The sequence below is a fragment of the Drosophila gunungcola genome, chromosome 3R (assembly GCF_025200985.1).
Source record: "Drosophila gunungcola strain Sukarami chromosome 3R, Dgunungcola_SK_2, whole genome shotgun sequence".
Lineage (NCBI taxonomy): Eukaryota > Metazoa > Arthropoda > Insecta > Diptera > Drosophilidae > Drosophila > Drosophila gunungcola.
In genome coordinates, this window is record NC_069139.1 from 26184003 (window position 1) to 26198360 (window position 14358).

Genomic DNA, 14358 nt, shown 5'->3' on the forward strand with positions numbered 1-14358 from the left:
ATAAGATTTTGAAAGTAGATATCCATGGGACACCAAAGAGAAGAAAGAAAATCAAAGTTGGTATGCATTTTTTCAGCTCTTAGATGGCTAGTGGCCGCGAAAAGTTTCCCTTTTTCTTGTGAGTTTTTGCGCAACGACCATGTTGAAAATAAATTCGAATCGCAGGCCTGGAACCCATCGCCCCGAAAACGCCCCCCAATTCCGGCTTCGTCTCATTTCCCCTTCCCGTCTTTTCCTCCTCACTAACCCCGAGAAATCATCGCTGTTTGCTGCTCAACTTTTCTTTTTCCGGTTTTTTGTCCGCTTTGCGTTTTCCAACGCGCTGCCACATTAATTTAGCTTCTTATAAATCTCGCTGGATGTTCCAGTGGCCCATCTAGATGGCCTGACATTAAAGTGTTCGGGGCCTTAAAGTAGCGCACTGATGGGGCCATAATTTATTTCCTTATCGCTTGAACTTAAGGCAACAGAATTTTGTTTGCCAGACTTTCAATTAGTGTCAATACTTTAATCGCTTTCGATTAATTTCAATTTGATATATGTAACTTTTCAGCGCTTTCCTAAAATATGTTGCAATTTTCCACCATTAGCTGACAAATATTTACAGAATTGTAATTCAAACTCAACACTGCTGCAGGCTCCATAATATCTCGATGCCCTACACTTATATCGATAGATGGGGCTTTGGCGTATATATCAAATGTTTGCCTCTGACCAAGTTTTTTACCTGCCTAACCATAAACTGCAAAGAGAAAATATTTATGCATGCATGTTTACACTGGCATGTACATATGCATAAACTCACATAGTCTAGTTAGCAAAAAATGTTGCGTGCTTTAAGGGTCTTTTAATTTTTGTTTGTTTGTGCTTAAATCGCATAAATTCCTTTTTGGTGGTCCTTTGGGTAAAAATGTTGCTGTTTATTTTTGTAGTATAATATTTAAAAACTTATTTTACTACTATAAGTTAAAAATATTTTTTTTAGCTTTTATTTATGTATGTATTTGTACTTGCCTACATAATCTGATTATTATTATGTTATAAAGTGTAATCAAAAGTCGGCGCAAATATATTATACAATAACAATTCGTAGTCTGTAAATATTTAATTTGCTCATTTTAAAATAAACAAAGAAATCTAATTTAAATGCAGCCACATGCAATTGGTTTGTCTTTTTTCGCTCGTTGATCGAGCCAATTGAATGGCAACTGAAAAAAATTTTTAAAAGCTGTAAATAAAAATAGTTAACGGCTGGAAAAAATATATTTTCTGTTTGGTTGGTAGGGTCTTTTGGCCATGTTTCGAAATATCTATAAAAACTTATATCTAATGTACACAATTGACATGTTAAATGTGGGAGCGGGAAGCTATTAACAGTGGGCAATAAAACCTATATAATGCCGTTCGACAGTGGAAAAATATTGAGCAATAAAAGTCGTACAAAGTCTAATGAAAACAAACAGAACTATAAATAAATTCGCCAACATAAAACTCTCGATTGGCAAATCATTTAATAGAACAAATAAACATTTAAGTTTTATTTACACGAGCAAATACCATTTCCTTTCAACTTAATCATGTTAAAAGCCAGACACTGTAAGTTCGTGGAAATGTAGCCACTACTTCATCTTGGGTTTGAGCTAAGAAAAATGCATTTGGAACTGTCTTGGAAACCGGGGCATTTTCAATCCAGGACTGACAAGTTAAAGTCACTCAGCGCAGCCGGAAAAAGCTTCCAGAACATTGCCAAAAACCAACTGATGTCACATCTGCTTTTCGTTCCACTTCACTATTGCATTTTTTTTTTTTGTTATTCTTTTCGATTGACTTATGGTTGGCGAATTGTATGGTTAGAGATACATATTTTTCTGGATATACACATAGATATACACACATTTGGGTCAGTCGGCCAAGGAATGGTGATTGTTTGGCATGTCAAGCTGACAAAATGATTCCGACTATGGCTTGATTTTATGTGGTGAAACGAATTATGAGAGCAAGACACAAAAAATGTATACGAGTGTCAGTTTAATAATTGCAGTAATAAAAATCAAATTCTCTCTAATATTTATATTTTTTAAGCAATTAATTATAAATTGTCTGTCTGGTTCGGATTTAATAGGTAGAAAAAAAACTTATTCCTAAAAACACTTATTCCACTTTTAAGGAACAACCAAAAATAAAACGCCTGCCTTTGTTAAAAAACGTTTTGAATTACGATACGTTATTTATTTACAATTTATTTTAAAATGCTTTGTTCCTAAATTTGATGAGGCATATTATATGACGGATATTTAGAAACAGCTAGCCTTAAATAAATAAAGAAGTCGAAACATTTTGGACATATAATCTTTAATGTTGAAGCTCAACCGCGAGAGCATGCTGCTGCCCATTTTTTTTAACATTTAAATTCACATTTAATGGACATATAATGTCCATTAGCAAGTTGGCACATTGGAAAAGCCAATGAAACCAGTGTAGTACTTTTTATTACAATTGTTTATTTTCGCCTTTAATGTGTAATTCTAAAGCAATCGTTTTTGAGCAACTGCTACTGCTGGCATTGGTTAAGTTTTTAATAAGACAAGTAAAGCTTTAAATATTGCTATATGACTTGTCCAGAGCCTTCTTAATAGCAGCAGACCCAAATCAAATGACTACTACTTCCTCTCCCCAAAACATATCAAGTCAGAATACCTCAACTATTAGGCTTAAACGGTTGTTTGTGGTCTCGGCGACCGTAATTATAAGTTAAGCCGCTATTAATTATGGCGCCCAATCGGGAGAGAAGGGGGATTCCCCCTTTCATGCTCAGCACATGTGCATAAGCCAAGGGATACACACAAATATACATATACACCCGGTCTGCTAATCGCTTCGACAGGCAAAAGTCGCCTTTTGGGGGCGCAACCCAAACGAACCCGCAATTAATTTGCAAGTTTGGTATCAAATTTGCATGGTTGTGTGAGTCTCGCGGCACGTGTGTGTGTCTGTGTGTATGTAGGTGAGAGTGTGGCACAACTTTCGCGCTAATTAGCAATAAATTTGGTTTTTGAAAAGGAATTGATTGAGCCACCAAACTCCACTCTCGACGCATTATGATAAATGACAGTTGATGCAGGAATTGCTGTCACTCAACGTGAAAATAGCAGGCTAAGAAGTTTGCACAGCTTAAACCACAACGACATGAAGGCTGTTTTCCTTTTTCATTATTTTTTTTTTGGTTTTAATTTGTTGTTACTAAAATTTTTGAGATATGTACATATTAAGCTTGTTTGAAATATATTAATAAATACATGGTAGACGTCTAAAGTTTCTTATGTTCAGCGCTCCATTTAAAGATATTATTTACGTTGTCCCACAGTTTCATTTTAAATCTATTTTCTTGGAACACTATTGACTATCCTCTATTTTTGTATTCCTGACGCTATCTTTGGGCACCTGTCCTCGCCAGACATCTTCCCCGGAACCCGTCTGCCGCTGGAGCCTTGATTACCGCCTCCGTGAGCTGCTGGGCGAACCAATTCGGAACGTAATCAAGCATATAGGGCCCAAACTCTTTGCAAGTGGAGGACCGGAAAGGAAAAGGGAAGATGGGAAAGTCGCCCATAAATCAATTTGAAATGAAACGTACACTTCGTGTTCTTTGTCGCTACTTGTAGTACGCCCCCCACCCCTCCAGATAGCCAGGAATCCGCGGATCGGCAACAATGTATCCGCGTAGCTCTACATAAATTTACCGTGGAAATCTGCATAAAATCAGCGCTAACAAGCAGCCGCCTCTGCAGCGAAAGCAGCCGACATCTTTTCCAGCTACACAAGACTTTCCGTCTGACTGAGCCGGAGAGGCGGAAGGGGAAGGCGGGAATACGGCGTACAACGTCTCAATATTGCAATCTTGTCAAGGCCGTGAAATTGACTGAATGAAACTTACAAAACTGTCAGAGAGCCCAGCATTTGACAGAGTGCCAAGACAGCCAGAAGAATTAACCATGTGTAGTGCATAGATTTGTACACTGAAAGAAAACTGGGCTCGAAGTAAGTATTAATAATAGTTTACTAAATACATTTCCATGATATTCATATAAAAATATATGAGCAATGATTTTTGTAAAATGTTTTTTGGAAAAAAATTTTTAATCTGATTTATGATAATAAACAATATATTACTTTAAAATGCATTTACATATATTTAAGTTAGGAACTAAGAATCATAAAATGTTACTACACTAAACCAATATTATTATTCTAAAACTATATTTCTTTTCAATATTATAAAAAAATTTAAAGTTTATTTGAAAATCAAACTATTTTATCTTTGTATGCAAATGTCTGCAGAATTAAACTAAATATATATGTCAAATTTTCCATATAGTATCAAAAAGTTTGCCGGTGTATCATCAAAGTCCGCTTTCCGTGACCAATGTTTCTGCAATTTTCAAGCGTAAAACCATTGCAACCGTAAGCAAATGGAAAGCGATATAAATTACGGTTTCATGGGCGGAACGAAACTGAATTGGGCTTTTGGAATTGGGTGAGAACGGTGTTGTTTGCACTGCGTCTGATGCCCCTGACAACAATCACTAATTGCCGATGCTGTAGGATGGCAGCGGATGGATTGCGATTCCGGGAGGGTGACAACTTGTTTACAGACCATTGGATATGGGGCGGATGCTGCCATTCGAGGCTGGCCGTCCGAGGCTCTTAGCACTGCGGCTTGTTGACATGGAAACTGACTTAAGGTTAGCTGCTGCTGCCGTAATCCGAATGTAACACAAACTCCGCTGGCAAGTTTACGACAATTTGCAAAGTCATAAACTTGGCCCAGAGCACACTAGACCAGAAGTCCATGGATGCGGACCCGAAGTGGGACTGGCCCGATGTCCTTGTGGCTGCGGGGCAAACACAGCTACGGTAACTGCCAGCTGCTCCTGGAGGATGTGGACTTTATGCTTATGCAAATTACCGTGCCTTCCGGCGAGTGCGAAATATGATCCTCACACATAAACCTTAAAACGGAGCACTCCCAAGTAATTCCGATGGAAATAAATAGTTGAGCGGGCTAATAAAACAAAGGCGGCCATACATCAGAATTCCATTTGCCCAGCGAGACATGCAAAGTGAGTTGCTCCGAGTAGCTGGCGAAATATGCATAATCCCTGTGTGCATGCCAAGATTTCCGCCCTCCGGATCGGGACATTTGAAGTGTGAGTGCTCGAAATACAAGTTTGTCATTACCAGGACAGCCCGAGAAGGAGATGAAGTTCTCATCCATGTTTGCCCTGTCGCTTCTTTACTTTGTTCAGCTTGTTTTTTATTTCGTTAAGCCAAGGCTACATTTGCATTTGACAATTGCGCCAGTGTTGTAAAATTTGCAATGTAAAAGCGCACAATGCACTATGGGCAAAAGTCCGAAAGTTTTGCAAAAAGTATGCTTTGTAATATTCTTTTACTATGGGCAAAAGTCTGAAATTTTTGAAAAAGTGTAATTACATTTTATATGTTTTACAAATATTCATGCACAAGATAAGATTAAATTGCGATAAAAAAGGTTGTGATTTGAATTTTTAGCAATCAAAGTCAGCTTATTAAATGAAAGTTCGACATATCAATATACAATCGTCAATAATAATAAGCTTTTAATTTTATTAAAATTATATCAAAATTTGAAGCATAATGTAAACTTAATTTGACATTATCGCGCATGCAGAATGATTTTCCGTTGAGTTCTAGTTTATAATGTAATTAGTTTTATAAATGTAATTGAGTTTCGTGGAGTTTAACCTACTGGCCTCAAACAAACCGAAGCCAGTTGAAAGCCAGAGCATTATATATGTTTTTTGAACTTGCCCCAAATTAAAATTTTTGTCATCAATTTTAAAAATATTTTTGGTAAACTATTTAATTTTTTTTTAATTCTTAATTTAATTATTGCAATTAAAAACGCTATTCCAATTAATTTTTAATGGAAACCTTATAAAAACATTTAAGATTGCAAAGGCAAGAAAGCTTACAAAATTTCTTCTATGTAATAAATTTATGTATGAGTCAGGAGTATCTCTTAGTCGGTGAACTCGAATTTAGCGTTATATTTGCTTTATTATGATATTACAATAACGAGATGGGACATAACAATGCAAAAAAATTGTTTGTGTTTATTTTAAACATTAATATGTAACTTTTCAGGTCGTATTGTAGCTTAGCTCTCCCTGAAGGATTTGCTAATGAAGCTTACAGATTTCAATAAACCCATCCACGGTACAAAGGCTCAACCTGACACACTTCCACGGTAGAAAGTGGGTGGATTGGATAGTGGGTGTGGATGGGGATGGGATGGGGATGAATAGGGGACTAAGCGGAAACTGGAATCGAGACACCGACTGGCAGATGCTAATCCAGTTGCGCTTTTGTGTCATTCGCATTGTCACATTTGCTGGGCCCTCGTTGATAATGGCCCCGGGCTTTATTGTTCCTCCGCAGCCAGACGACGACCGCCCCCTGCCCTCCCCCCGGGAACCCCATCAGCTCCGCCCCCCCCTGCAGCCTCGCCCCTGTCACATTACACACGCCACTCGGCAGAACTCATCTCATTAAGCTCTGCATGTGCACATGCTGAAGCTGTTCTTCAATTTGCGTTTACTTTCAATCTACAAGCCAACTGACAAGCCCACACAAAGCATTTTTAAAATTTCTTTTTTACAGCCTTAAGCATTATCGTTGGTTTTTGGTATTTAATGTTTTTACATGTTCTAGTTTGGTACTTTAATCAACTAATGCGGCTTAAAAAGTGCTTAAATTAGAAGGCATTACAGATCTTTTTTCCAAAAAAAATTTAGAAACTAAAAATTTTAATATTCAAAGTTAGAGGTTAGATTTTGAAAATGTAGTCATAATACAAAATCACATGAGGCTATCTCTCAAAGTGCTTAGCTTAACTTTAGTTAATTATAATAATTAATTTGTTAATTAATTTAATAGTTTTTTCAGAAAAAATGTTCCAAGATTCGCTTATTTTCTGCCTTCTAACTGTATATAAGCCCTTAACAAATGCATTTTATTATTTTTCAAAAGTCTTAAAAGGTCCGAAATAAAGTGTTGATAAAGTTGGCTACTAACCGAAAATACGGGTTTCACTTTTTACTTCCTTTCTAGACATTTTTTACCGGGTCGTTTTAAAAACAATGTAAAATAAAAATAAATTTGGCCTGTATAAAACCACAAGATGAGCAAGTACTTCAATACGGAGGTTTCCAGAAAGCTAGTGTCCGAGAAGCCAGTTGATGACCAGGATCCCTTCAAAAGTTATTTTGCAGCCATGGAGCCAAGAGTTCAGAACCTCCTGAATCCGCGTAAGGTACAGAGGAAGCTGCGGCGTTGGTTCCAGAAGCACAGGCCGCTTGATTGCGTCGTGAAAATCCAAGTGGAAAATGTACAAGAGGTGGAGTTTGAGGATCAGATTCAGCAGTCTCAGGAGCAGAAGTTCCCTGAATTTGCGCACACTGAAAGCTATGGTCATACCTTAAAAAAACCTGTGAGGGAGAGCTCATCGATTAGGAGCAGCGAAAACTGGAGAAAAACTGGCTTGTCAGAGGATAATTTCATCGTGGACACCAGTGATCCCACCTTGACAGCCACCGCTGAACCAGAAGAACGGGCCAGGGGCGGCCATAATTTCACATTCAGCCCGAAACTCTCCCAGGAGGATTCCTGCTACCCCAGTTTGGCCAAAAATTACATAAGAATACTCCACTGGAACCCTAAGCCAATAAACACCTCTCGCACCAGCCAGGACTTCGAAAGATTTCCGAGCAGGACAACGAGCGATTCAGGGGAGGAATACCTAGAAGTAAGTGAAGGCAATCTGCAGATGTCGGAGCAACAAGAGGAACACAACCTAGAACACCTAGCGGAATACCACGTGTACCACCAGGAGATAACCCAGCCGGAACCTTTAATGGAGTCCCAGCCGGCGGAGGAACAACCTCTTGGCGGAATGGAAAAGCAGTTTTCCAGATCCGTTGAACCACTGGACAATTTAATGCAGTATCTAGATGAGCTTGAAAGACTACACCAGTGGCGCAGGATCAAGAACAGCTCGATTGACTGCTTAATATCAGAAAACGACGACGACGATAAGGTGGACTGGCTAAGCCAAAATCCCTTTACCAGCGCCCACAGAATTCCCAAGACCTGCGTTCAGCAGGTGAAACAGGATTCTCCCAGCTTTGTGAAGCAATTCCGTGGTGCCCTGAGGTGTTGCCTATATTCCGTCGGTCAGTTTTTCTCCATCGGGCAGGGGGTTGGGAAAATCGTGTTTCTGATGGACCGCCTCATGCTGGCAATCAACTGGACAACGAAAATGGAGAACAATCAAGAGAAACACGAGCAGGTGCGCGAAAAGGATGACATTGAAAAGGAGATGCCAGCGGACAGCTCTGACCTGGAAGCGGAAAAAGAGCGGCAGCTGAGGTCCTCCAGCGAGGCATTGAAGCGCCTGGTAACCTCAATCAACTCGGTGGAGTCAGGCATTGATCGACCCATGTACCTGATTACTCAACGCAAGGGCCGCCAGTGGTGATCCAAACCTCCTTTGTGGGTGTTATTCATTGCGACTGAAATTTCAAGTAATGTGGTTCCCCTACATTTGTGGGTGACTAACCACCAAGTCCAGGTCGGGCTTGATGAGGGCTGGTATTAATTTGGTAAGGCTCCAGCATGAGTTCTAGACTCTGGCCCTTTAGCACCTCCACTGTAAGTTTTTATACCCTGGCAGCTGTAGGAGAAATGTATATTTTATAAAACGGCTATATATCGACTTTTATACTATAAATAAATAAAGCTATGTGGATACTAACGAAATTTTGTTCGATTCTTCCCATGGAAGATACATGATTTTAAAAATTTTTTAAATGTATATATATCCTGTCTTAACCATGTGTCATGTTGATCGTACCTTCAACATATCAACATATCAAAATATACCAAAGGTTTGTTTCACTTTCATATATGTAAAGTGTACCAGATAGTAGTGATGAAAAAGAAAGTTCTTCTATAAAACTGGGCGCCACGCTATCTATGCGTCTTGTACAAGTCTTCCACTTGCGGGTCTTTCAAGTATCCATTTGTCAGATGGATGTAGTCTTGTAAGTCTTGTTATGTTCATAGGTCCAGAAAGTGTCAAGACTAGTTTGTTTGTATGTAAAAGAAGTCTTGTCTTGTAACGGGTGGCTGTGTTAGTGATTATTGTTATATATATATATATATATATATATATACCCTTTTCAAAATCTTCAGATTCGGACCGCTTTGGAAAAAATTTTAGGCCACTTGCCTACACAGGGATTTTCTGTTTCAGCGTTTCGTATCTCCTTTCCCATTTAGCTCCACAAAGCCTTTAGTAAGTAAAGCCGTGGGCACTTTCTTGAAAATGAGTTAAAACACGTTTTCTCTCTGTGTGCCAGTACATTTTTTTCACTGGAAATTGATGGGACTGTGAGGTAATTTATTTGTCTTACTTCATATCAATCCGAACATCTCCAGTGTGCAATTTCCATTATGCGAAGAGAAGAGCAGCGAATGAAACAATCTTCGGGAAATAAAAAACTATCTGACCATATATCTGGGGCTATATGCGCACACACATGGCATCAGCAATTACACGGGATCCAGGCCTTTTTACGATATCTTGCTTATTTGCTGAGGCGGGTCAACGCTGCGGCTACTCAATCAATATTGACTTTTCCCCCGCACACAGCCTCGTATTACGTATACGGGCGTATATACATTATGTGCCTTCTGCTTGCTGGCCAAACAACAGACCCATCGGAACCCACCCAGGCAAGAACCACATCGAATAGAAGTGAAATGAACAAATATTCCGACTCGGACAAATAAATTAAATTAAAATGTATACAAACATAAATTATTTAGAGATAATGTACTGAGGTCAGTCGACCGGCTAACAATAACCAGCAGCCAGCAAGGAGCAGACGCAGCCACCACAATAAATGCAATAAAACCAAATTCAATTGGCGGCCATAACAAAGTAGAAGAAGACAAAGTGGGAGTAGAAGTGATAGGAGAAGTGGGCGTAGAAGTGGGAGTAGAAATGGGAGTAAGAAGAGTGGACAAGGCCAGCAAACAAAGACAAATAAGCGAGCGGCGGACTGAGTCCCAAAAGCGAATTCCAAATAAATCACCGGGAATGAGAGCCAAAGTTGGCTAGTAGCATGTTGGAAGTTGGCCTGTTTCGCCATTTGTTTTTCGGCCGATGTACATTTCACTTTGCGTGTTTTCTGGTTTAGTGACTTCTACCTGGCAGCAGAAATCATACATTGAATTGTCTTCTCGAGAAAAATGCTTATTAACTAACAGTTCTTCTCCAAGTAGTTTCTGACCTTCCATTCGTTTTAAGCCTCTTAGATATGAACGAAAAAATATCATCGTCATTTATGTGTTTTTACTTATCGTTTTGCTTTTGTACATTTGATTTTGTGTTTTTTCCATTTATATGACTTAAAAACCTGTGAAATGTTTAATTGAATTGTGCACCCAGTTGATTTTTATTTTTTCCTTTTATGGGTACAAATTTATATTTAGGAAACATTTCTGACATGCATCCTCTTGAAAATTGTACATTTATTCTCCCCAAGTAGCCGGCATAAGCTTCTTTTGCGATTGTTGCAGCAGAAACTTATTTAAATGCAAAACACCGAGAAACAGTGCACAGCCATCGAGCCACTTTTTCATATCCTTTCTTTTGCAAGTAAATCTCACAATTTTTGCATTACATTTGCCTGTACTTAATTTGAATGCCAAAGCGAGTGCTCAGACAGATTTTACCCAGGAATTTTTCTTGTAAATCCAGGTTTGTAAAGTGTCTGTACTATAGAGCTTAACAATATAAGCAAATACTCGTTTTCAAACAAACCAAGTAGAGTTTAATGATTGGTTATTATTATTTTAAGAAATTGAGGATTAGGGTTTCAAGGTAAAATAAAATACAATTTAGCTAATTTTTTTCTTGAATATGGATTAAGCTTTTTTATTTATATTTATTGTGCATACTTTTGACAATATAAGGTAATTTTTGTATGCAAAAATATTGAAGCCGGTAACAGAGCTTCCATCAGAACGTCTTGAGAAAAAAAAAATTTGCGGTGCTCACCATAGCTCGGCTTAAAATTATCTCAAATTAAAAAACCAAGAAAAAATTATCAAAATTTGATCAAATATTCCGCCCAAAGTTTTTGATTAAAAAATTGTTGACGTCCATTAAAGTGTTAACTGTTGTATTCCACTAAAAAAAACCGATATTTTGGAGGTGGAAAACTCCCTTAATATTATATAAAAAACATTGTCAAAAATTAATCGGTCAAGTTTATCTGTAACGTAAAAGACCAGGAGATTAAAAAGATAATAACTTCAAATTAATTCTTCTATCGAACAAAAATTTTCAGAACATATTCTAGAAATGTTTGACAATAAGATAAGAGAACATAAAATCGATTTTTCGAAAGTAATAACTCAAACCATAAGACAGACCAACAAGCATCAATCGGCTCGAAAGCTTTTTGCATGTTCTTTATATTTTAATAAGCTTTTAAGATATGTTTTTTTTTTAAAGTCAGCGTTTTTCTAAGTAAATAAGTTGTTAAAATATTAAAGTCTTTATAAATTGTTTTAAAGAATAAAGCCAATTTAGTTCTGTAATATGAATACGGTGGCTTATCATAAGTAGATTACTTTTAGCATTTTTCTTGATAATCCATCATGGCCATTTCTGCATCAGTAAAGGCTTATTTATTTACTCGACCTGACATTTACTCGACCTGACATTTTCTATGCGACAACTCGCCGCGGTGAGTTTTTCGCAGCTGATGTAACTCCGTTTTTCCTGTGGTCCTGCCCGTCGGCCTTGGATGACGTGGAGTGGGCAGTTCAAGTAAAGACGAAGTGCTCACTGAGTTCATAAAATATTCAGCTGCACTTTAGCCAACAAACTGCCGCTAAGAAGTTGCCTGCAATAATGTTATTTTCCCGGCCGGAGTCTGTAGTCCGTAGTCCGGAGATCCGAGTACGGGGTCCGTGGTCCATGCTCCGGGCGGAAGTAGCGGTGGGTGGTTCACGGAAGTGGTGCCAAATGGCAGATTAAAACGGTGTTAAGTTGCGGCTGACGGAGATTTCACTTGCGGCAGTCAGGTGCTTAAGATTACGCAAAGCGAATAAATAAGCGCAGCCCGCAAGGGATAAACGGCTGTCTACCGTTCGGTCCTTATCCTGCTCCCGCAGGACACGGTGCGCATTCCTTCTCCTTTCGGCCGAGTTGAGTTATGTGTCCTTGTGCAATGAGGTAAATGCCTGGCAAGGTCCCCGGCACTTGGCCCTCACCACTTGGCACTAATTGCGCTGAAAATGCGATGCGATTCCAGGCGACTCTGCTGTTGCGCTTTTGTTTAGGCTTTTAAATGAAAACTCCAAACACGTGACACCCCATTCATGTATGCAGCCCCGAACGCCAGATGCCCAGGGAACATCGGGTGCAGAATGGGCCCATATATGTTGCCTTCACACTGGGAAAATTAGATATATCCGCCTTAAGATAACGGTTTATTTCATTGCGCCAGATCTTGGACTTAAAATTTGAATGTGTTTACTTATTTTTGTCTCAAATAAATCATGTTATTATTATTTTTTGTATTTCATAAAGCATGTTTTAAAATAAAATCGGAAACTTAAACGTAAAACAGGAAACGCAGTTATCGAATTATTTATTATTTGTTTTTTTAAGGTTTGCTTAAACTTTAGTTCCTACAATAAGATTTGCACATATATTCTGACGTATACTCATTACACCATCTCTAAAATTAAGTTATCAAATTATGTTGTTCTTGCATGATTATTGTTAAGTGAATTAAAATTCTAATTAGTTGCCTTTCTACTTAATGGTCCATCTTGTTGTGATAATGTTGTGTACTTACCACGAACCTATTTCCAGTTTAAACATTGAAATTTATATTTCTGTGTAGGAAAAACAAGGGCGAAGGTGTCGCCTTAGCCACGTCACTGCCAGGATAATGTTTGATGCTGAAGGACTCAAGTGAGTGAATGCTAAAACGTCGTTGGCATTCGGTTGTGTAAACATTTTAATTTCTGCTGCTGCCGACAAATGTGCAGCTCAGTTCAGGGAAGTAAGACCAAAGAAGCGCATGACCAAAGGCAAAGCAGCAGTAGCAGCAACGTCACCTTGCATTCCTTTCCTGTGTTCCGCTCTCCATATTTCGTACCCGCCATGTGGACCATGGTCGACCGAAATGCCTAAGTCCCACCTCGTCCCAAATTGCGGGACATGGCCAAGACAAGTGCTGATGCTGATGTTGGCCCCACAAAGCTGTGAATGTGCAGCTTCAATTTCAGTGGGAAAATGGTTGTCAGGGATGTGATAAATTACGGGGCTGGATGGAAACCAAAAACCAAAGCTCACTGGGGAATAATCAGGTGCGATCTGATTTGATTTGGTGATTTCGGTTTCGGCCCCATGCTCACGCGGCCATCGCCAGGATAGGACTGCGGGGGTCCTTGGGCAGTGTATGAAATCTGAGCCTTTTGTACATTTTGCTGCAGTCTCAAAATGCCGTTTATGCTGCATGCCTGGACCCACTCACTCACACTCGCTTGCAGGCGGGAAAATATGTTTTTGTTCATTTTATGGCCTTTTCTGCTGCCATAAACACCAACACCTCCCCGCCCACCACTTCGTGCATGGCTAAAGTGCAAAAAGAAAGAGAAGACATCTGAAAACCGCATTTGGTTTCAACAAACGCACATACACAGCCAGGGAATCTAATGTTTAGATGTGTTTGCATATAATATTTATAAAATAGAGGAGGGGAGATGGCTCTAAGCTCTTTGCAAAAATATCAGATATGCATTTCAAGGATACAATTACAAAAGCGAGCCCCACAAAGCCCCACAGCAACCAGAACCAAAAACAGAAGCTGAAGCATAACCAGAACCAGAAAACTTTTGCAGTTCCTCATCCTCATTGTACAATTAATGTTGAAATTTGAAATTTACCAACAGAAGGAGAAATACGAGAGGTGCCAGTATTTGGCGTTCGCCTTCATTTAGCTGACAGTTTATTATTTTTAATGAGGCATATTATAATCAAAATGCCGCAGCCGCATATATATATTCGAAAACTGCAAGAGAAAGAGAAACGTTTGTTAGTTGTCGCTGATTTTGACAGCGAAATTAAATACAATGACAACAGCCATTAAAATATTTATGTTAAACTGAAACGAAATTACGCAAAACAGAAAGACTGAAGGTCGCTGCAATGCAAATTGCATGATCTTT